Here is a 25,276-nt window from a genome sequence, read left to right as displayed (position 1 = left end):
AGCTGGATGCTCTATACATTGAGCCAAATCCGCTTCCCCATATTTAGTCTTTATATCAACTACTTTTCCATTGGTGTAAGGCATTATGGAAGCTGGCTGAAGTGAAAAATTAATCATTGGTAGGCCAAAAGTAAATCTGGAGGAGCAAAAATGACCTAAAACTCTTGAAAAAAATGGCCTTATAAAGTTGTCATCACTTTCAAAAGACAATAGAAGTTGCCCATTTGCTAGACCAAGGCACAGCTACGTGACTGGTTGGATGTGGAAGACAGAGCGGCTGAGTGGAGCTGGGTAGATGCAGCTTGTCTGAAGGTGAGCATCTCTACGCAGGCCATGCTGCAGGGCTCCACTGCACTGTATTTTAAGGCTGAAGGTTAAAACAGTCAGGAAAAATAGGATGAATTATAAAATTTTACCCAGCTAAAAAGGTGTTCATAGTCTCAGTTAGTTGCAATAGTGATCTGTCTTGATCCATACAGTATGTTAGCCATGAATAAGAGGAAAAGAGTAACTTGGTTGAGTTCATGAATTAAAGTCTAGAGCTGGTGAAATTTGAAGAGAAGTAGGTAAGTAGATGCTTTGGTTTAGGCAAAGAAGAAATATCTGGAGATTAGACAGTATAGGCCAGAATCAGTGGATCTATATGGGAAGGGGAGATAATTAGTAAATAGATTCATGGCATCTGATCCTAAGTGGAGATGGTCCTGGAAAGATGGGCTAAAGAATTAAATTATTTGGGCCTTTGAATTCACACATACTTGAATAAATGTAGGCTTTGACTTTTCTCAGCCATTGAGAATTTCATCTGTAAAATGACTTCCCACCCCCGTATCCCCCTAGAATATTGTAAAAATGAAATGTGATAGAAGCGAAAAACAAAAACATTCAGCACAGCAGCCAGCAAGGTAGCTGTTACCAGACCCTTCCCTTCCCCTCCTTTACCTCCTTTTGGCTGGGGATTGCTTTGCATGCAGAGGTCTTGACTAGGAAGCACAGACCAGAGAGATCTGACAGGTGCGTGTTCTCCAGTGAGGACCAGAGAGGCCAAGTTGACCGCAGCCTAGATATGTGAGGACCAGAAATGCTTCTGCCCCAGTGAGAACGGCTCTTGATGGTTTTCAGAGCTGAACGATAAAGGCACCCACTGAGCACATGTTAGGTTCAGGCACTGTGCTTTGAGCACTTTGCGGACCTGATTTCCTTTAGATTTTAGAGCAACACTATGACATAGATCATTTATTGTCCATGTTTGGTATTCGATGGATGAGGAAATGGACGCAGAAAAACTGAAAAGCAGGTCCAGGCCTACACAGCTCACTGAGCCAGGACTTGACCTCAGCACCTACATTCTTAACCACTAAATTATCATTTATCGTGATTAAAAAAGTTTTTTTGAGGGACCAGCGCTGGGGAATGAACCTGGAACCTTGTATGTGGGAAGCTGTCCCTCAACCACTGAGCCACATTGGCTCTGCTGAGTTGGTTTTTATGTTTATTTTTGCTTGTTGTTTGTTCCATTTTCCTCAGTAGGCACTGGAAACTGAACCCAGACCCTTCCATGTGGGAAGCAGTTCCCACTTGGAACTGTTCTTACGTTGGCATCTTCTGTCTTCCCAGATCTCGGCTCTTCTGCTCTTATTCTCTGGGCTCTCCTTTTACTTGTTTCTCTGGTTTAGACATTCTGCTTTGTGACTGTGAATGCACGAGGAGTACTAAATAAACAGTACATCACCAGTTAAGAAAGTGGCTTCGAATCTCAGCTGCTACAGCGGAAAGCAGGGGTGTTTACACATGACACTTAGAAAATAGTCAAGGAGGAAAGAGCTTTTAAGGAGTAGTAGGAAGCCTTTCACGCTACAAGGAGGCCTGCAGATTTCTTTTTTTAAAAAAAAGATTTATTTATTTAATTCCCCCCCCCTCACCTGGTTGTCTGTTCTCTGTGTCTATTTGCTGCGTCTTGTTTCTTTTGTCCGCTTCTGTTGTTTTCAGCGGCACGGGAAGTGTGGGCGGCGCCATTCCTGGACAGGGTGCACTTTCTTCCGCCCTGGGTGGCTCTCCTTACGGGCGCACTCCTTGCGCGTGGGGCTCCCCTATGCGGGGGACACCCCTGCGTGGCAGGGCACTCCTTGCGTGCATCGGCACTGCGCATGGGCCAGCTCCACACGGGTCAAGGAGGCCCGGGGTTTGAGCTGTGGATCTCCCATGTGGTAGACGGATGCCCTAACCACTGGGCCAAGTCCGTTTCCCTGCAGATTTCTTTTTCTGCTGAAAGCTTGGAGGTTTAGCAATATCTTCCTGGTACAGACATAGGGAAACAGGGTGCGTTCAGGCATTCCAGGTTATGGTAGACTTCGTCCATACTGAGGTTCCTGTGTTGTATGAATCAATGCAGTGGGAACAGGAAAAGCAACCAGAGTCAGTGGAGAGATGCCAGCTTGTTGTTTGGCAGAAACATCAGAAGACTTGCACATTGAGATTATTGCTCAACAAGAAGCTAAAAACATCCCGTTAGGCAACAAATTTTGATTGCAGAAAGCAGCATTTGGTTTATACCAGAGGTTGGTAAACTTTTTTTTTTTGGTAAAAGGCCAGATATTAAATATTTTTGGCTTTTCGGGCTGCATGGTCTGTGGCATACCTGCACCCCTGTTGCTGTAGTACAAAAGCAGTCATAAACAACTTGTAAGTGGCTGAGTGCTTTAAACATGTTTCTGGAGAACTTTACTTATGGACTCTGAAATTTGAATGTCATATAATTTTCATGTGCTAGGATGTACTATTCTTTTGATATTTTTTCATCATTTAAATAAATGTAAGAATCATTCTTGACTCAGGGGTTGGACAAAAACTGATAGTGGGATGGATGTGCCTGATAGCTGTGGTTTGCCAACTCCTGGTTTATAATCCTGATGATGTTGGGAGAACCAGGATGTTGAAAGACAAAGTCATCTGAATTGAGACCAAGACAGGGATACTGACATGGACACTTGGACAAAAGTCCTCCCTCATATTTTTGTTATTGGTGGGATTGACAGCACAGCTGTTGTATAGTTTGCTTTTTTGTAATTCGTTGAATCTCTCTGGGATGGATTTAGCTTTTCTTAGTTTATCACCCCCAACTTCATTATTGTTGTTGTTGTCTTTAACATAAGCCCAGATTGAGAGAAGGTCAGTACCCTTAAGGACATCTCTTAAATCTGGTAAAATATTGTCTTTGCAATCCCTATGTGGTGCTCTAAGATGGAGGCTATTTCGTTGCTTACTATATGCGTTTTGTCTTCCTCCTGGGCCCAGGTAGACCACGTTTCCTAGTTTCCCTGACACTTTGGAGCAGTCGTGTGTCTGAGTTCTGTCCAGTGGAATGTGCTGGAATGATAGATGTCACTTCAAGGACTAGCTCGTAAGATCCTCATGTGCTTCTCTTCTTGGTGTACATGGCAGAGGAGTTCCTTATCACCCTAGAGTTGGGCACATCCACCACTTGGAAGGAGGAGAGGTACCCAGAAGCTCTTCAGACCAAGAACTTGCATGTAGGAATGTTGTGCAAGAAAGGAATAAGAAGTGGTCCTCCTGTTATGCTACAGGTGCTGTTTATTACAGCAGTTATCGTATCCTGACTAATTCTTGCTCAGCTGGTGAGGATAGGATGCACTGAACAAAAATGGTGTCTGAATCTTTCTATTTGAGTGATGATTACCTAGCACTCGGCCCTGTACATGTCTGGACATTGCAGATCCCTCACCTCTGTACAGACCTCTGGCTTATCCTTTACCATTTGTTTCTCAGACCCCCACGAACCTGAGACTCCTGGTGATCAGCGCCCCAGTTCTGCTCCTTACCTGCTTGTAGAGCATCTTTCACTTATACTGGCTTCCATCTCTAAGCATCAGATCAGTTCTCTACTCAGTTTTCCTTGCATCCTTTCATATTTCAAGTTATTCAGTGAGTAACCACATAGAAAAAGACATTTCAAGGGCAAGTAAGTTGATGGTGGCTGCATGTTTCTTTGAGCTGAAGGGATAGCTGGGGGTGGGGATGGAAGATGAGTCTGTCCAAGAACTAATGGGCAAAAAGTCCACTGAAGAAATCCCCACGTCTGTCCACGGCATTGAAAGGACAGACAGGCTATAATTGGGGAATATTAACTTGAGAGTTCTATATATTCATGATTTGGTGTTTTTTAAAGGCTATTTGTATATGCTAGTAAAAATACAGTAATGATGAGATACACACTTGCTGGAAGAGAAGCTGAGTTTTTTGCTTTTTTATTTTTTTCCTCAAGATGTAGCAGCACTTTGTTTTCCCAGCTGTCAATTGATTGATTTCCTGAAATAAGGAACACAAGATTATGGGTAATCTTCTCAAGTGTCAAATGTGTGATTGCAGCAAGGCTTAGTGTTTCATTTTACTCCCTGTGCCTGATATTCAGCAGGAAGCATTCTAGACTAGCCATAGAGTCCCTGCCACCAAAGAGAGCACCAGGGCTCCATCTTTAAACTGGCCATCAGATTTCACGTTCCTCCACTTAGGGGTATGCTAGCTTTGCACACGCATGCATAGAAATGAAATGAGTGATCCACATGTCAAGAAATGAGCCTGCTCTGGGGAGAGGACACAAGTGGCAGGTCCCCTGAGGGGAAACTTTTTTAGGGCAATTGCACATAACTAATTCTGCATTCTCTAGTCTACTTCTGTTCCCCACCAAACTTGCCTTTCCTACAGCTTTCCATCTCAGCTGGTAGCTCAGCTCCAAACCCTTGGAGTTGTTCTTGACTGTCTCTTTCTCTCTAGCCCACATCCAGTATATCAGGAACTTCTTTGGTCTCTACCTTTAAGATACATCCCAGCATCTGGCCACTTCTCCCTACCTCCAGATGTTCTGAGCACTTCTTTCATGCATCTCAACTGTAATTAGAGGAGATTTTTTTGTGGTCAGTAAGGGAAGGGATAAGAGAAAGTCTCCATAAAAGTTGAAAAGAGAGATAAAGGGAATTGGTGGGTGTGTGAGGATTGTGGAAAACAGATGGCCAGATGGAGATCAGAAGGGGAAGACATCAACAGGGGAAGACAGGAGGATGAAAGAAGGACTTCTGAGTGAGAAGACAAAGTCTGGGTCACTTGGTAAAAACTGGGTCAGCACATTCTGCATGACCTTCTGGACAGGGTCTTTGTCATTGTAGGGGTCAGGCGAGGGGCTGTGGAAAAGCACATTCTCAGGTGACTTAGCTGACTTGGAAGGAGGTGGGGAGGCATACAGCCAGGTGTTTCTTTATGCAGTACAGTGCCAGGTGAGGAGACCATGGGCTGGAAAGGGTATTGCCTGGGGAGCTTGGTTAGTTACAGTCTCTGAGTCAATATTCTGGGTCAGGTGGAGAGTCTACATTTCTATGAAGCTCTCAGGTGATGCAGGATCTTGGGGGGCTACTGCCCTATTATTTCCTTTACCTTGAAAAACTTCAACTCCCTCTGCATTAATCCAGATACATTGGCCCTGTCATGCTTCTTAATCCCTGCTTTCTTTATTTCATTTTGGGTAAACTGCAACTTTTTGCTTTTGGATTGCCAGATCCATAGGGTAGAAATTTTTCCCCTGCTTTGAACCATTAATTCTTAGAGACCAGTAGAATTTTAGAAAGTGACATAAATATTAGATTTTGTAGATATCCTATTAGTTTCCTAGAGGTGCTGTTACACATGACCACAAGCCTGGTAGTCTTAAGACTAGGGATACTTTTTCTCTCCCAGTTCTGGAGGTCAGAAGTTTAGAAGTCCAGGTCTCCCAGTTCTGGAGGTCAGAAGTTTAGAAGTCCAGGTGTGGGCAGGGCTGTGTTCCCTGCAGAAGCTCTAGGGGAGGCTCATTCCTTGCTTCTCCCAGCTCTGGTAGCTTTTGCCGTGGCTCAGCAAGTGGCAGCATCACTCCATCCATCTCCACCTTCACAGGGCCTTCTGCCTCCTTTGTCATGTCCACATCTCCTACTCCTTCCTCTTAGGAAGGCACTATCCACTGGATTTAGGACCCACCCTAAATCCAGGGTGATTTCCTCTCAGATGCTCTTATTAAATATATCTGCAAAGATCCTTTTCCCAAATAAAGTCCCATTCTGAGGTTCCAGGTGAATGTGGGGTGTGTGTATGTGTGTGTGTTGTTGGGGGACGGAGATCACAACACTACTCAACCCAGCACAGTTATCTTAAGCAGTGTCTTCCAAAACATAAAACCTTTTGGAATAGACACCTTTCAGATAACTTAGCAAAATGTATTTTGTGTCCTTTAAATCATGGACTTCTGTTTTTAAAACTGGTTAAGTGTAGCAAGTGGTTGTTTCTGGAAGATACAAGCTGATTTTGGAATTAGTGATTGGAGGACATTGACCAAAAGTTTGATGCTCTAGTATTTAAGTTTGAAAAAAAGAAAATGATTTTCTAAAGCAAACGTCAGGGTATTCTGAATTGTTACAAGCAGTGAAAGGTCTTCTGTGAAAGAAATTCTTCAGCTGTTTATTCAGGAATCCTGGGGTTTCCAGACACACAAGGAACTGTGAATACAGCTGATTGTACTGTCACAGGAGATCAATAACAATTTCTTCCTAGAATTCTTTCAGGGTTCCACATGGCTTCAGACACCTCACTTCTGGGCCCCACAGTGGAGCTGGCGACCAGCCTGCTAAGGCTGTCATTTGGAAATTTTGCCAGTTAACCTAAAGCTTTTAGAACTCAGAATCCCATAGAACGCCAGCCTTACTGAAATGGAAGGTAAATAAACAGCCCACAGCTCTGGGAGACAGAGGGACTTCCATCCCCCCTTTTTTTTAACGAGGTGGAAAGGAAAAAATTGTGAGTGTGTACATGTGCATGCATCTAGCAGTCATTGTTTTTTCCCAGGTATTGGGGCTTATTTGTTTCAGGATCATGACGTTTCATCAGAACCACATGAGCTGAATTCTGAAAGGATGGCCTTGCTAATTCCCGTGGCTCCCGGCCCGCCGGGATGAAGATTTACCCGTGAAGCTGCCGAGTCCAAGTTCTCATCAGTCCTGGAATTGGCCCCAGAAGGAAGGGCCTGTGGGCTGGGCTGGGAGGAGAGGGAGTGCTCCTCAGCTACAGTTGTGATGGACGATGCTGGGGGTGCACACCAGAATCTCGCCCAGGATGAGCTGGAGGAACTGGTCAAGAATGGCTTGTGGAGTAAGTGGCATAGGGGGCAGTGTTGGGAAAATGAAACGTAGAGCCCAGTGGAGTCAGAGAGCCAGGGAACTTGAGAGTAGAGGAGCAGGAGGCCATGCCTAGGGACAGAACTGCTGCACAGAAATGAGCTTCAGGGATTGCCAATGCCTTTCCCTAGGTGGCAGGCAGGGAATTCCCCTGCAGCACAGAAGTTTTAAGATGAGGACTGGGAGGCTGGAGAGGGTAATTGTATGTGGAGATAGGAAGCCCTGCCTAGGTACTTGTGCACCCTACTTAGTATTTCATAGAAGCATTGCTTGTCTGAATTCTGGAGACACCTGGGGAATCCATTTGAACCACATGCCTTTGGGTGGAAGCATCCTTGTTTTCAATACTCGAATTCTTCATACCTCTCCACTGGAAAGCATTCAAATTAGGAGTGAGGGGCAAAAACAAACAAACAAACAAAAACTGAGTTCTTACCGAGACTGGCTAGAGTTAGTTTGGTATGTGGACTGGGCATGTGTCACTTGCCTAAAGATATCCTCCCCCTTGGTCAGACGTGGTCGTTCCCTTCCAGAGGACTTCTCCATCTCTTGATCTTTAAGTATTCACAGCCATCTTTTGCAGGGCTTTGTGGCATTCAAAATTCTTTGTAGTTAAATTTACCTGTCACCTCCTTAAGGCTGTGGGCTCCTTGTTAAACATTTGAAGTCATCATCATTAGCATTTTTCAGTTGTTTGATGGGTCAAATAATAAATGTGCAGATGTCATTTCCAGAAGGCCATTTAGAAGCAGTGCATGGCCCTTTATTCTTTCTGAAATCGTTTCCCTTTAATGCATTAATATCAAACGAAGCCCACGGACTTTGAGGATGAGTGATTTTGGAGGCTGGCACAAGGGGAAGCAAAGCCAAGGTCCACAGTGCTGGCAGTATTAGGCATTATCTGAAAATAGCAGCTGGGGAGGGGGAAGGTGCTGAGGGGGGAGAACTGCTTGCGCCTTGCAGGCTCCCCTGAGCACCAGGGGGCTCAGCTCCTTCCTTTTGTAAGAGTGGAACTTTGCTCTAACAGCACGAGGACAGAGGACTTCAAACATGAACCACCACCACCACCACCACTATCCAAAACCGCAGTAGTGAGTCAACCCTGGAAAGCCCAACTGGGATTTCTCTCAGGACTACAGGGTCAGAATTTATAGCTCAAGGTGGGAAGTGAGGCCCCTGCCCAAACTGCAGTAATTGTATTCAAGCAAGAAAATTGATCCAGGATAAACAAATGGGATAGCGGAAATACACATGCGTGACCTCTCTCTCTCTGTCTCTCTCTCTCTCTCTCTCTCTCTCTCTCTCTCACACACACACACACACACGTGTTTATGTACTCTTTTTCGCATTTTATTGTAGTGGATATTATAACCAATTTTTTTGATACCATGTGCTAGATCAGAAGACTTGACATTCATCCCTCCCCCATTTTTCTGAGTAATGTACCGAAAATACTACACCTGCCATTTTTCTTGACTATCTGCCAAAAAAAGTATAAATTCACCAGCCCAGCTTATATAGTCACAATTATATGTCAGAAACGAAAATAGGTCTTCAAAGTAACTTTGTAATGGGAAAGCTGTTCTTTGCTTTAGTGGCAAATCTCAGCCTGGGCATTAAATGGTGTCTCTCGTGTTTTTTGTTTGGCTTTGTTTTATTTTTATGCCATAGATCTTGACTGGTTAGGTCTGCTAGGTGGTAGAGAAGATGCTCTGCTTTCTCAGATTCAGGGTTTAATTTATTCAGCAGTTCTTTAAAAAGTTGGAAACATTTCAGGGAAATGAAACATACACATAGCTAGGAGCTTGCAATCAGGTTGGGGCATTTAAAGCAGGCATGTTAGAGACGGATAACTGAAAATTACAGACAGAGAATGATGGGGATAGCCCTGCAGCCCTAGAATACACTTTGGGTTGGGGGAGGTGATATTCCAGGCTGTAAGGCTTAGGAAAAGACCTGAGGATTTGAAGCATCATAGACTTTGCAAGGAAAAATCTATGTAGGACGGCATTCATAGGTAGGGAAACCAAGGAAATGTGTAGGATCATTTTCTTCCCCATCCAGTATTTCAGAGACTGGAGATGTTTATAAATCCCAGAAGTTTGCTAAAACCTTTTCAGGATCAGAAGAATTCTAGATGTAACCTGCTATCCTTTGACACTTCTTTTATCTACCTTCTGGTTATTTTCAAATAAGCTCATATGTTCAAGAGAACATTTGATAATACGCATTCCAGAATAGTTATTTAAAATGCATCGTTTCACACTTCATAGTCATTGTAATTGGTGGTGGTCTCTTTCTGTTTGATTTTGTCTTTTGAGGGCTGTTCCAACAAAGTACTACCCTGAATGTGTGACCTCATTTTAACTAAATAAGATCCTACTTAAGAATGAGATCACATCCACTGGACTGGGAGTTAGTACTTGAACATGTCTTTGTGGGGTGCATGATTCAGTCTTCCCTGGGGAGACATGAAAGGTTTGGTGGAGTCTAATATGATCTGCTATGCCATCTATTTTATTTCATTAACTTTTTTATTGTAGTAGCATATATACTGTATTTCCCATTTTAACCACTTTCAAGTATACAATTCAGTGGTATCAATTATATTCACGATGTTGTGCCATTATTACCACCATCCATTACCAAAACTTTATCACCCCAGACAGAAACTGTATCCATTAAGCATTAACTCCCCATTCCCACCCTGCCCCTGGTAGCCTGTATTCTAATTTCTGACACTGAATTCAAATATTCTAATTATTTTATGTAAGTAAGATCATACAGTATTTGTCTTTTTGTGTCTGGCTTATTTCACTTAACATGATGTTTTCATGTTACAGTACATCATTCCTTTTTATGACTGAATAATGTTCCATACTGTGATTGTTTATCCATTCATCCCTTGATGGGCACTTTCACTTTTGGCTGTTGTGAATAATGGTGCTATAACCATTGGTGTATAGTTATCTCTCTGGGTTCCTGCTTTCAGTTCTTTTGGATATGTACCTATAAGTGGGATTGCCAGACCATATGGTAATTCTCTTTTCAGCTTTCTGAGGAACCACCTGCCTTAGTTTGCCAAAGGGATGCTGATGCAAAGGTCCAGAAATGGGTTGGCTTTTATAATAATTTATTTAGGGTAAAAGTTCTGAGGCCGTGAAATGTCCAAATCAAGGCATCAGCAGAGGTGCCTTTTCACTAAAGTCAGCTATTGGTGATTCTGGATTCCTGCCACTCACTGAAGTGAGATGACCACTGATCTCTGCCAAGGTCTCTGCTTTATGCCTAAGCTTGGCTGTGGGCAACAAGGCCTAGGGCTTGTGTCTTCAGCCTTGAGCTGCTGTGTGGGCCCAGCCTCTTGGGGGCTTTCGGGCTTAAGCTTTGGCTGCTGGCGATCCCTTTTCACAGGTCAGGATCAAAAAAGGGCAGAGCTCCCTTTTCTCAAGTCACTCTTTCTCTGCGTCTCTGTTTATATTAGACCCAGCAAGAGGGCAGGGACTCAACCTAAGTCATACCTCACTCCTGATGCAGTCCAACAAATGAGTCTCACACCACAGGAATGGATTCGTTCAAGAACATAATCTTTTTCTTTTTGGGATTCACCAAATTCAAACTGTCACCTCCAAACTGATTTTCACAGTGACTGTGCCATTTTATATTCCCATTAATAATGCATGAATGCTCCTATTTCTCTGCATCCTCACCAACAGTTGTTATTTTCTGCTTTTTTTTAAACAATGGCCGTTCTGTTGTGTGTGAAGTGGTACCTCATTGTGCTTTTGAGTTGCATTTTCCTAATGACTAAGGACGTTGAGCATATTTTCATGTGATTATTGGCCATTTGTATCTCTTAAGAGAAATGCCAGGCTATTTGCCCATTTTTTCTTGTGCTCTTTGTCTTTTTGTTGTTGAGTGGCAGGAGTTCTTTATAAATTCTGGATATTAAGCCCTTGTCAGATATATGGTTTACAAACATTCTCTCCCATTCTCTAGGTTGTCTTTTCACTTTCTTGATAACGTCTTTTACACAAAAGTTTTAAATTTCAAGTCTAATTTATCCGTTTTTTCTTTTGTTGCTTGTGCTTTTCGTGTAAAGTCTAAGAATCCCTTGCCTACTCCTAGGACCTGAAGATACTTCCCTATATTTTCTTCTAGGAGTTTTATAATTCTAGTTCTTATATGTTCGTCTTTGATCATTTTGGGTTAATTTGTGTATATGGTTGAGATAGGGGTCTACCGTCATTCTTTTATATACTGATACCCAGTTTTCCCAGAACTGTGTGTTGAAAGGACTATTCTTTCCCCTTTGAGAAGACTTGGCACCATTGTAAAAGAAAAAATCAATTGGCTATAACTGTAGTTAACAGTAATATTGTAATATTTTTGCATCAGTGTCAAAGAAGGTACTTTATCAATGCTAAGGGACAATAATAGGGGTGTATGTGATTTTTCTTTTGATCTAACATAAACGTTCAAAAATTTATTGAGGCAATGACTGTACAACTTGATGAAAGTGAGAGACACTGAGTGTATACTTTGGATGGATTGTACAAGGCTGTATAGCACACTGAACCATGTGATAGATGATAGACTGTGGTTAACAGTACAAATATGAGAGTTTTCTTTCATGAGCTGTAACAAGTGTATAATACTAATACATGGTGTTGATAATAAGGGGGTGTTTGAAAAAGTATCCCAAAAATAAACTATAGACCATAATTAGTTGGATATTTTGATTATATTCTTTCATAATATGTAACAAAATTCCTACAACAATGCAAGGTGTTGATGGAGGGTCATGGGATGTATGGGAATTCTGCACATTTAACATGACTGTTTTGTAAGCTCACAACTTATTACAAAACCATACTGTAAAAATATAAGTATAGTAGGAAATTTAAAAAAAAATCACTTGGCCATAGGGTTTATTTCTGAACTCTCACATGCTATGTGTGTGTGTATATATATATATAAAATTATATATATATAATATTATCTCCACCGTTGACTTATTAGTTGGGTGTTTTAAAACATTTTTGTTGGTTGCTCTAGTGTTTATAATATACACCAATGACTTATTTACTAAATTCTGCCATCCAAAAATATGCCATTTTATGTACAGTATTTGAGCTGGGTGGCAATATACGTCCATTTCCTCTCTCCATCTTTTTTATTTTAGCTTGTTTATTAGAGAAGTTGTGAGTTTATATATGCCATATATTTGTGACGATGTTAAGTTAGTTGAGTGCCTTTACAGAGTAACCAAACCCACTGAGGAAGAAAAGCTGTCTTTCAAGTTAGAATTCTAAACCCTACAAGAAAAAGAAACCACTCCAGAAAAATTTCTGACATATTTTACAGTGTGGGGTATAACTGCTGTAATAGAGTTCTCTGGGGAAACAGAACTGACAGAAGATACATTCATGTGTGTGTGAGTGTGGGTCTACATGTGTATGTAAATGTTAAAGAGACTAAATAATATTGGTAGGAATATTATTTCTACCACGAGGTCATGGGAACTGGCAAGTCTGAATTCTGTCTGGGGGACACAGGTTGGAAATTCAGTGAAAGGTGATGAATTCCCCAGGAGAAGCTGGCTGTCTGGAGTCAAGATAGAAATCTTCTTTCTCAGTGCTGAATTCCTCAGGGTTAGCTTTTTTTTTTTTTTAATTAATTTATTGAAGTATATCACTCATACATAAACATACGTAAACAGTAAGTGTATAGTAATAGCTGTGGACTTACAAAACAAACCTATGTAACATCATATAGGACTCTCATAACTCACCTTAACCACCAATACCTTGCATTGTTGTTAAACCTTTTTAACTAATGATTAAACAGCATTGTCAAAATATTACTGCTAAACAAAGTATTTCCCCCAACACACTATAGTATTATCATTTATATATGAACATACATAGACAATAAGTGTATAGTAAAAGTTGTGAACTTACAAAGCATATATGCATAACATCATACAGGGGTCCCATACATCAACCCCCACCAACACCTTGCATTGTTGTGAGACGTTTGTTACAAATTATTAAAGAATATTATTAAAATCTTACTACCAATTATAGTCCTTATCTTATATTTGGTGTGTTTTCCCCCCAACCCACCCTATTATTATTTTTAAAATATATTTTTATGACAGAAGTTGTAAATTTTAAAATCATGTACATGTGCAGAATTCCCAAACTATCAACACAGCACATTGTGGTGGAATGTTTGTTACAGATATTATCATCTGATTGTTACCACATCCATAGTGTATGTTTGGCTCACATTTTCCATACTGCCCCATTATCAACACAGTACATCTTTGGCATAGATGCAAGAATATTATATTAACACTGCTAACCACAGTCTATACGTCACTCCAATTGTATTTTTCCTATGCTTCTCCACATCCCAACACTTTGCAGTAGTGATGTACATTTGCTCTTGCTCACAATGGACACTCTTGCATTTGTACCATCAACTATAATTCTCATCTACCTCTTGGTTTACTGTACTGTTCAGTTCCTAGATTATTAGCTAGCATTCTGTCAGTTGGCATTACATACCTAGACTACCATTTCAGCCACATCCCATTTATAAACTAGCTGTTACTCACTATTTGTTCCCATCCACTCTATACATTTCCACACTTCTACATAAAGCTAATTAAAACTTTGACATACATTAAACAGGAGTAGTCTATCTCAGTCCTCCTCTTATCTCCTTTAAGAATCCACCACCTACCACCAGGTCTTGAAGCTATTTTCCTACAATTTCTTCTAGAAGTTTTATGGTTTTTTTATTTTTAGGTTTTTGATCCATTTTGAGTTAATTTTTGGATAAGGTGTGAGATAGGGATCCTCTTTCCCTCTTTCAGCTATGGATATCCAGTTCTTTCAGCACCATTTGTTGAATGGACTGTTCTGCCTGAGCTGTGTGGGTTTGACAGGCTAGTCAAAAATCACTTGACCATATATACATGTGAGGGTCTGTTTCTGAAACAACAGTTTGGTTTCATTGGTCTCTATGTCTGTCTTTATGAAGTACCATGCTGTTTTTACCACTGTAGCTAGGGATATGATTTAAAGTCTGAAGATGAGAGTTTGCTTCTCCTTTTTGTGATGTTTCTGGCTGTTCAGGACCCTTTACTTTTCCAAATAAATTTGATTATCATGTTTCAGTTTTTAAAAAAATGTTGGTAGAATTTTTATTGGGATTGCATTGAATCTGTATATCAATTTGAGTAGAATTGACACCTAAATGTTTTTAGTCTTCCAATCCATGAGCATGGAATATTCTTCCAGTTTCTAGGCCTTCTTTGATTTCTTTTAACATTGAGTTGCAGTTTTCTGACTACAAGTGCTTTACATCATTGGTTAAGTTTATTCCTATTTGAGTTTATCTGTCGTATTTTATTTTTTTTTAATTTTTAAAAAAAATTTTTAATTCATTTTTAAAAAATATTACATTCAAAAAATATGAGGTCACATTCAACCCCACCGCCCCCACCGCCCCACTCCCCCGACAGCAACACTCTCTCCCATCATCATGACATATCCATTGCATTTGGTAAGTATATCTCTGGGCATCGCTGCACCTCATGGTCAGTGGTCCACATCATAGCCCATATTCTCCCATGTTCCATCCAGTGGGCCCTGGGAGGATCTACAGTGTCCGGTAATTGTCCCTGAAGCACCACCCAGGACAACTCCAAGTCCCGAAAACGCTTCCACATCTCATTTCTTCTTCCCATTCCCCGCACCCAGCGGCCACCATGGCCACTTTTCCCACACCAATGCCACATTTTCTCTGTGGACCTTGGATTGGTTGTGTCCATTGCACATCTATGTCAAGGAGGCTTAGATTCCACATGGATACTGGATGCAGTCCTCCTGCTTTCAGTTGTAGGCACTCTAGGCTCCATGGTGTGGTGGTTGACATTCTTCAACTCCATGTTAGCTGAGTGGGGTTAAGTCCAATAAATCAGAGTGTAGGAGTTTGTCATATTTTATTTTCACCACTCTTTTTGACACTTTTAGTTTTATTGATATCATCTTCATTTCTGACTCTCTTCCAGGCCTCTCTCTCCTGTCTTTTCTTTTCAGACTCTAACCCTTTAGTATTTCCTGAAAATCTAGTCTCTTGCTTAGAAATTCTCTCAGTTTCTGTTTATCTGTGAATATTCTAATTTTGCCTTCATTTTTGAAAGACAGTCTTGCTGGATATAAGATTCTTGGCTGGAAGTTTTTCTCTTGTAGTGTATCTTAAATGTATCAGACCACTGTTGTCTTGCCTCCGTGTTTTCTAGTGAGAAATCAGCACTTAATCTTATTGGGTATCCCTTATATGTTATGCATTGCTTTTGTCTTGCTGCCCCCAGAGAATTCTCTCTTTGTCTTTGGCATTTGACATTCTGATGAGTATGTGTCTCAGAGTTGATCTATTTGGAATTTTTCAAATGGGAGTATGTTGTGCTTCTTAGTTATGGATATCTATGTCCTTCAATAGGGTTGGGAAATTTTCTACCATTAATTCTTTTTTTTTTTTTTTTTTTTAAAGATTTATTTATTTTATTTAATCTCCCCCCCTCCCCCGCTTGTCTGTTCTTGGTGTCGATTTGCTGCGTCTTGTTTCTTTGTCGGCTTCTGTTGTCCACTTCTGTTGTCGTCAGCGGCACGGGAAGTGTGGGCGGCGCCATTCCTGGGCAGGCTGCTCTTTCTTTTCACGCTGGGCGGCTTTCCTCACAGGCGCACTCCTTGCGCGTGGGGCTCCCCCACGCGGGGGACACCCTTGCGTGGCACGGCACTCCTTGCGCGCATCAGCACTACGCATGGGCCAGCTCCACACGGGTCAAGGAGGCCTGGGGTCTGAACCGCGGACCTCCCATATGGTAGACGGACGCCCTAACCACTGGGCCAAAGTCCGTTTCCCCTCTACCATTAATTCTTAAGATATTCCTTCTGCCCCTTTTCCCTTCTCTTCTCCTTCTGGGACACCCATGACATGTATGTTTGCATGCCTTTTGCTGTCATTTAGTTCCCTGAGACCTTCAATTTTTTCCATTCTTTTCTTCATCTGTTCTTTTGTATGTTCACTTTCAGAGGCCATTTCTTCAAGCTTCACCATTCCTTTCTTTTGCCTCCTCACATCTGCAATTATATGATTCCAATATTTTAAAATTTCATTTATTGCACCTTTCATTCCCATAAGATGTGCTATTTTTCTATATATGCTTTCAAATTCTTCTTTGTGCTCATCCAGTGCTGTCTTAATATCCTTAATCTCTTTAGCCTTCTCATTGAATTTATTTAAGGAGATTTGTTTTAACATCTGTGATTAGTTATCTCTACTCCTTTATGTCACCTAAAGGCTTATCTTGTTCCTTTAGGCCATATCTTCCTGTTTCTTGGTGTGGATTATAATTTTTTATGGGTATCTTGGCATCTGCTTACTAGAGTATTTATTCTGGGTGCAATTTTTCTCTTTAGGGCTTCCTGCCCTTTCACCCTTGCTGGTTGTGCAGTTGGAGCCAAGGATGTAATTGGTGCTATAAGCTGTGGAGGCTCAAGCTGCCCTTACTGCCCCAGGGACCAATGAAGCTTCTTCCATGTTTCTCCTTTGCCAGGGGTAGGTACAGAGTCACAGATATGTGGAATAATCCAAGTTGTACAGATCTAGACTGTAGTTACCCAGTGAGACTGATAAAGCTTCATTCCCCTCCCTCCCCTGCCTGGGGTAGGAATGGAGCTGCCAGTGTGGGCAGCAGTCTGTGCAGTGCGGGTCCAAGATGACCACAGTTCCCTTGGTAGACTTCCAATTATTCAATCTGTGCCAGCCAAAGGTACCTACAGTTACCTGGATAGGCTGGTGCAGGGTCTGCCAGCCTCCTCCCTGCCAGAGGTGGGGTGAAGCCTAGTCTAGGCCTGCAGGCCGATCTGGGTGAAAGAAACTGGTTTCTACCAGCACTGTGATTTTCAGTCAGCCTGACTTCCCCTTATACTGGGGTCAGAGTCAAAATGGCTGCCACTGGCCTCCCTTCCGTCTGGACAGATTCACATCCCAGTTTTCCCAGGGTTATATCTTAGCCAGCTGAGTCCACCAGTCAGCCGAAATCTGTTGCCAACTGTCTCCTCCTCCTCTGTTCCTGGGGAATGGAGCTTCCTATTCTAGCCACAGAACAGCTCCTGGGGCAGCTTGCGCCACCCAAGTAGAATAATCACCAGCTTCCATGGCTTGGCCAGTGTGTTCCTGGAGAGGCTGGTGCAGCTTCCTCCCTGCTGGAGGTGGGACTTGGGCCTAGGCTAGAGCGGCAATCTGATCTGGATGGAAGGAAGCTGGTCCCCAACAGCACTGTGATTTTCAGTCCACTTTGCTTACCCTTGTGCCAAGTGTAGAGTTAAGATGGTGGATACTGGCCTCTTTCTGTCTTGGACAGGCTCAAACTTTAGCTGTTCTTAGGATTATACTTTAGCCTGCTGAATTTACTCATCAGTAGCTGAAGTTGGTGCCCAACCATCTCTTCCTCCCCTGTTTTTGGGAAGTTAACTTTTCAGTTTCATCCACGGAACAGCTCCCAAGGCAGTTTGTGCCTCTAGTGGAAGATGGACACTGGCCTCCATGGTGTGGAAAGCTCTTCTCTGCAGATGGGCAGTCTCCTCCTTCCATTCCTCCAAGTATGTGGCAGGCTGCTCTTCTGGCCTCCTGGAGCCCCCAAACAGGTGCTTCAGCTAGCTCCAGATAGCTCCGGGTGTTTACCAACTGCCCTTTAGCAGGAGCTGACTCTAGGAGCTCTTTACTCCACCGCCATCTTGCTGGTTGTTCTCCTCAGGGTTGGCTTTTCAGCCTTCAGCTAATTGGATAAGGAAACTCATCTCATTGCCAAGGCAGTCTCCTTTGTGGATTATAGATACAGTAAGCTGTAGATGCAGTCAGTTGGCTAATGATATAAATCTGTTTACAAAATACACTCCCAGTAACCATCAGGCCAGTGCTTGCTTACAAAACACTTGGATACCATAACCTAGCCAAGTTGACACATGAAACTAACCATTACAACTGTATACAGGGATTTTGGTCTTTATAAATGGATCCATTCCTAGAGGAGAGTTATTCTTCTGACCTTTCTTAGGCTTACCGTACTAAACTTAGAAAATAATATATTTCTCAGTCATGAGATACACAAATGAAATCATATGATGCTCAATGGAGTTGTATACATATTCTAAAATAGAGTATAATGGGATAGAATTTTTGAGAAATATCAAGAATATAATTACTTGCATAATGGGTGCAGAGTTTCTGTTTGGGGTGATGAAGAAGTCTTGGTAAGGGATGGTGGTGAGGGTAGCGCAACATTGTGAATGCGGTTGATACCATAGAATTGTACACTTAAAAATGGTTAACATGGGAAATTTTGTGCTTTATATACATATATGTGTGCTACCACAATTAAAATAAAATATGCAGCTCCTTTTTAATGAGAATTTAAGCATTCTTCTTGATTTGTATCTCATGGCATTATTTTTTGCCCATCTCTGCATTAACTGTTGATGTTAAAGTTTGTTAATTTTATTTTGCTTTAAATTTCATCTAGAGTTTTCTTGTAGAATGAATATTTGTTTAAAATTCTGTAGTCAGGCAAGGAAACACCTCGAGAAAATTAACCATGTGGGAAGATTGCTTAATTCTATTTTAAAAAGGAATAACATTCTTGATAGTTTTAGGGATGCATCACATGTTTCTAGATATACAAATATATATAATGTGATCAAATTCTATTAAAATTTGAAAAAATATACTTTTTCTTGAAGTATGGTAAATTGATTTTGAGAAGAGACAAAATTTATGAGGGCCAAAATCTATTTGGACAGTCTCTTTTCTTTTAAACAGTTATGAAGTATAAGACGTTTTGTGACTAATTATTTCTTTAAAGAAGAGAGTACCATTAAATGAAAATCATAAAAAAAGGTAAAGGAAAGTTGGACTAAGAAACTAAAGGTTTTTGCTTTCTGTCTTTGTGAGTTTGTTTTTTGGCCCCTTGGAATGCCAGGTACTGTGTTTTGGAAAGGATCACACATTTTGACTTTCTGCCCTAGGTGGGAATTTCTACCACGCGTGTTCGAGTTGTCCAGTTTTGCACTATAGCTGGACTTGAGTGTGCATGTAGTCTTCACCCACTTCACATTCCTAGCATGCATGCCAATGAAATTCCTGCCACTTGGCTGGGCTTCTTCTCCAGGCCCGGCTGCCGCTGGTACCTGGGGCTGTGCTCTGTGTCGGCCGGGAGGAGCTTTGTCCACGTCTTCCCTGGCTAGCAGAAGGACCTTTCTGCACAGTCCTGCAGGCACATAGACCGGCCATGAATCTCTGCCTTGTTTTCCCAGTTACAGGTAGTTAGCACTGTGCTTTTTAATGCTACTGTTTGAAATGCCATCCTCTACATCTGCCTTATTGTGAGCAGCTCAGCTGCCCCTAGATGAAACATTATCTAAATGAGATTTGTTTTCAAGTATCTGGTGTGTAGGAGGAAGCAGCAAAGAAAAACAGTGGATGTTTCAAATCTATCATGTAAAAATATACAGCATGCTGAATAATGGTATCCAGCAAGCTCGTGGATTAGACACCTCTTGTTATAATAACTGTTGTTAGGGAGTAAGCATTTCTATTTTGAACTCTCATTTATAGGTGGTGGAGTGAGCCATATAAATTTCTATAGCAGTGCTTTGTTTAGTTTTATGATTTTCCTTCCTGACCCCTCTCTCTCCAGCTCTCCAAAAGCCAGGCTCTTTGACTTATTACTGGCATATTTGAACTTGTGCAAATCAACTATAATTTTTTTTTCCCCCAAAACAATTTGCCATGCATCCAGAGTATCATTTGACAAGGAGGGCTTTTGATATAGAAGGATTCCAGATACAAGGTCTGAAAAAGAGTGTCTGTTTAAAGTGTGTGAAGATTTTATCTTACATCTTTCCAGGCTCTGAATTCAGTTTTCTATGATAAGTGCACTACTGCCAATAGCTGATACAGGATTTGCTCCAGGCAAAGAGGGCAGGTACTGTGTCCACACTACATGCTCTCCAGCCTCTCCTGGTCTTTTCTTTCCCTAACAGTGATGGAGGTTCAGTCTCCTTTTCTCAGATCACAGTATCTTTTAGCAACTCCATCTCCAGCCCCTCCCCCAAAGAAATTATTTGCGTATTAATAAATGATGGAAAGATCCTTATTATATTTTTATATTTCCAGCAACTAATAATTTACCTGTCCAGCTATTCTTAGGTAAAGGACTCACACTCATTTGAGAAAATCCAATAATCAACCAGTGGATTTGGTTGTGCTTGTTTGTAGTAACACATTTTATCCATGGTAAGACTGGCCCTCTGGGAAAATAATTGAAGTTGGTCTACTTTGTTAGTTAAGATTAAGCTTTGATGTAGATTGGACATGAAGTTCACTGTTTTTTCTTGCCCATCTGTGGGTATGAGAGGTGGAGGACTTTTCTTGGGAGGAAGGCAAAATCATGTATGGGCAGTCATAGAGTACTTATTCTGCTCAACCAAGTTGTGGGGTGAGTGAATCTCGTGACTCTGCAACCTGCAGAGTTTTTTTTTTTTTTTTTTAAAGCAGTGATTTTTTTTTTTTTTTTTAAACCCACGCAATAGGGTGGATGTCTCCAGTTGGTTAGTACTGACTTCCTGAGCAATCATGTAAGCAAATGGGCAAGCAGCCCCACGTGGTAGCGTCACCGCAGCTTGATCTCTCAGGGGAAACTGCAGGGTGTGGTGTCGAGCAGCCAGGGCCCTGGAAGAGTCTGGGTTGTGGCTCTGGGAATGGCTCAGCCCAGTGTGGTCAGGATCATCTCCTTTGGACCACTGCCCCTTTTTTCCCTTTCAGTGACTTCTTAAACCAGAAGTATGTGTTTCTGCTTGGCCTGATTTCTCCCCTGAGAGTGAGGTGGGAGGTAGGGGTGGGGATCTCATCCACAGTCTCTTCATTTCTGCCAAAAGCAGAGGTGGCATCTTGCCAGGGTTCTTGCAGTTCAGGTATGGCAGGTAGTAGGCTTTTACATTAACTGTTGAGCACAGGGAAGGCAGGGAAAAGGAGAGGAATGGAGAGGGAGAAAGAGAAAGAGCGAGGGAGAAAGACAAAGAGGGAGAGAGAAGTGGGGCAATATTTGGCAAAGAATATCTTTCAGTTTGACCATCAAGCCTCCTACAAATGGCTATTCCTTGCCCCTCTCTTCCCTTCTAGCAGCAGCAGCAGCAGCAACAGCAGCAGTAAGCTTTCCACGTGCCGTCTGACTTGGAGTTTCTGTTGAACTGTTTCCCATACGGGTTAAATCAGCAGAGCTTTGTGTAAACAATGTGTGCTTCTGTGTGAAGGAATTACACAGATGGTGCCACATTGGTTCAAGGGTACCCAGGCAGCCAGGTTCCACCAGGACAGATACTGTGTTTGCGACATCCTTAGGGTTGAAAGTGGTGCTGGGGGTCAGAAAGAATGACTCGTGCGATGTCTTGAAATTTTCCTTGTGATTTTTATTTTCTCTGTGGCCAAGCAGATCTTGTATTAGTCTGTGCAAGACTGCCTACCGTGTCATCACCCTACCCTCCTGCCATATGTTTTAGCAGGTTTAGGTTTTTAGCTCTCCCCTCAGTAGATTAAAGGTTTAGATCAGGGGGTCTAGAAGCTTTTCTCGGAAAAGGCCGGATAGTGCTCATTTTCTGCTTTGAGGACCATTCAGTGTCTGTTGCAGTTTCTCAACTCTGTGGTCATAGCCTGTAAGCAGTCACAGATGAAGTGTAAATGACTGGATATGGCAGTGTTCCAATAAAACTTTATTTACAAAAACAGCAGCCAGATTTGGCCCCAGGACCCTTCATTTAAATCAGTGCTTCTCAAATGTAAATGTGCTTACGCATCACTTGGGGCACTTGTTAAAATGAGTTTCTCATTCATTTTGTCAGGGGTAGAGTAGGGAGAGCCTGCATTTCTCAAGCTCCTGGGAGATGATAGTGCTGGTCCCTGTGCCAAGCTTTTGAGTAGCCTTGGTTTAGATAGCATCTGCTTTTTGTAGACAGGTTTGGCAATGGCAATGAAAAAGGCAAGGCTGGTGATTGCTGCAATGAGCTGTAAACTTTTACAGTAATATCTAAACTCCAAAGAAGACCATGTGAGTAATGCTCTACTTAGAAGCATTTTCCAATCAAATCAAACCCATGAGCTTGGGGTCTCTGCAGGGATCCCATTCTTTTTCTTCAGGTTTCCTGGAACTCATTTACTTGTGAAATAATCCAGACAGTTAAAAGGAAGCTTTGCTTTGTGCACAGCCTTGGTTCTATCATTTGACCTTCCAACTTCTGGAGCAACACAATGAGTATCCAGTTGTGTAGAAACAAGATCTTACTGGAAAACAGATGTCAGGTCAGAATTTTCCTGCCTGTGGGAGAGATGAAATTCCACAGGTAGCTCCAAGTCAGTCTGTTAATGGTGATGGCTTTTCCAAATACCAGAGCTCAAAAACAAAGGATTAATTCCTCTGAGATTTGGGAAAGGCTAAACAACAGCAGCAGGAAACCACCCGTTCACATTGAATGAGAACCCTAAGCCCTGCATTCAGCTGCCTATACAGGGAAAGCAAGCTTGCCTGAGGGCTTCTCTGAGCACTGCACAGACTGCTTGCTGACGAGTAGGACTGGGCGCTCGAGTCCTGAACATGGGCTCCCAGACCTCCTCCCCTCTTCTTCCATCTCTACCGGAGTCCCAGAAATTCTTTCCATATGGAAATTAGAAGCTGCCAACTTTGTGAAACCCCCTTCTCGGGTGGATTGTTTGAATCAACTCCATGTGTATTACTTATCTGACAGATCGCAGTGTCGTGGGGCTGAGGGGTCTGGAATTATTTTGTTTCAGGTTTAAAAAATAACAGGCAATTTTGACCCTCTTGGAGGGTTTGCTACTACTGGACCCTCTCCTGGGACACTCAGGTGGGGATCTGGTTTCCCGCCTGTCATTGTAAACTACCCTCTCAAGGAAAAAGACTTTATATTGGCGGCTGCTTACACAAGGCATTTGTTTTGGTTGGACCTTTGTCTGCTGTGTTAATGGCGTGTCGTGAAGTGGTCTTCTCCATAAGGAGCGCCTGAATGAGAACATTCTAGCCAGTGCTGTTTATAGATGTGGGTCCCCTGGGTGGAAGTTGGGTCTCATGGTCAGACTCAAAGGGTCTCAACAGATAAACCCGTGGCCTTCTGTTTTTGATCTGCTCACCGCTCCATGTGGCCATTCTTAAACATTTTGTAGAACATGTGTAGCATTCAGTCTTACAAGGTTATTTTGGAGATAAAAGCATGGTTATTTATTGAACCATGACAACACGGAGTTCTTGGCTTTAGGACTCTCATGGAATTTGATAGATTGCTTTCCACTTGTCTCTCTAAGGACAAAGAGGAATAACGGAGTAAGTAGAATTCTCACAAAAAAGAGAGGCATCTTTTGAGACCCTGCAGGGCAGAGAGAGCTATTTTTATGCTAACTTGTAGACTGGTTACAAGTTAGAATGGAGTTTCTTGTAGACTGGTGTGATGTTTTGAATCATGTCTGCCTCAACAGCATGTTCAAGTCCTACCCCCTGGGTCTGTGGATGGATGTGAACTCATTTGTTAATTACATTGAGACCAGCCTGAGTGAGTGTGGCCCTAATCTACTCTGACTGTGTCCTTATAGGCAGAGGATATTTGGACAGCCAGCAGGGGACAGAAGGAGACATGGCCACATGACACTGGCGAAGATTGAGTTATGGGTTGCTGGCAAGTCACCATCAGAATGTTACAAATTTCAGGGAAAGCATGATCCTGCCGACACCTGGAGTTTGGACTTCTAACCTCCAAAAGCTGTGAGACGATAAATGCCTATTGTTTAAGCCAATTAGTCTGTGGTAATATGTTATCGCAAGCCTGGTAAACTAAGACAGCTGTGGTGGAAGACATTTCCTTCTAGGTTCCACACAAAGTGAAAGGGCAGGCATGGGCCCACTTATGCTTATGGATTTGCCTAGTTGGTTTTTTTTTTTAAACTGTGGACACTGTCAGAGTCAGACTTAATGAAAGTCTTAAAAAATAAATTGTACTCATAATGTTTATGCTCTTGAAAGTAATCCTTTATTACGTGTCTTGAATCCTGGCTCTATCGCCAACTTCTGGGTTTTACTTGCACATTAATAACTAGCTTGATTGGGTGTTTTGAGAAAGAATGTACATATGGAAACATCTAGCACAAAATTAGGTTCTAATCAGTGTTAACCACTGTTTTTCAGGAGTAATGAATTAATCATATATGCAATTATATATGCAATTGAGAGGTGGTTTTTCCTGCTTAGGTGGAGCAATATTAGTATGAGAATGCTTCCATTGAACTTATATGGGTATGGCAATGGTGTGTCTTGAATGGGTCTTCTCTGTGGTGTGCTTTCTGGGCAAGACATTTCTCTGCGAGGAACCTTATAGAACTTTCTGGGTATGACACCTTGTAGTTGTGGACAAATGTAGGCATTGCAGGGGTTATTAGCAAATACCTTTGCATATTTGCATATATGTTATCTTCTGAAGAACCTGGGGAATGAGGCATTAGAACAAGGGTTCTTAACCTTTTTTGTTCCAGATACCTTCTCAGAATGTAGTGGCAGGTAGTTTTCTGACCCTCAAGTGGCGGGTCTAACAGCTACTGTAATTTTGAAGTATGGATGAGTGTAAGTGATTTTTTGAGATCTGCAAACGGTGGTCATGTGATATAAAATGAATACTACTGTAATTTATTGCATACATTCATAAGTGAAGGAGATGCTTGATGTCAGTTAGAGGTCAGAGAAAATGAAGATAGTAAGTTGATTTTTTTCAATTCGAGCTCACGGACCCCCTGAAATCTTTGATCTGTCAGCTCCTGGTTAAGAACCCATGACCTCAGGTCTCTCTTTTAAATGGAGTGGGCCATTTTATAACAGGTGTTCTTAGGGCCATTATGCCTCCTAGAGAATATGTGGCAATGTTCAGACACAGTTTTGG

General features: G+C 42.0%; 1 long non-coding RNA gene across 1 annotated transcript in view; it reads left to right on the top strand.

The window, feature by feature from the left end:
- The window catches only part of LOC139437982 (uncharacterized), a 69,438-nt gene extending 45,406 nt beyond the window's left edge, over positions 1 to 24,032 (top strand). The window contains exon 3 of the long non-coding RNA XR_011647880.1: positions 23,943 to 24,032. This is a non-coding gene — a long non-coding RNA (uncharacterized lncRNA). The remainder of the gene's footprint in view (positions 1 to 23,942) is intronic.
- The last annotated feature ends 1,244 nt before the right edge of the window (positions 24,033 to 25,276 follow it).

This window comes from Dasypus novemcinctus, chromosome X (genome assembly GCF_030445035.2).
Source record: "Dasypus novemcinctus isolate mDasNov1 chromosome X, mDasNov1.1.hap2, whole genome shotgun sequence".
In the NCBI taxonomy this organism is placed as follows: Eukaryota; Metazoa; Chordata; class Mammalia; order Cingulata; family Dasypodidae; genus Dasypus; species Dasypus novemcinctus.
Note: the sequence above shows the minus strand (reverse complement) of the source record. Positions and strands in the feature narration are given on the sequence as shown.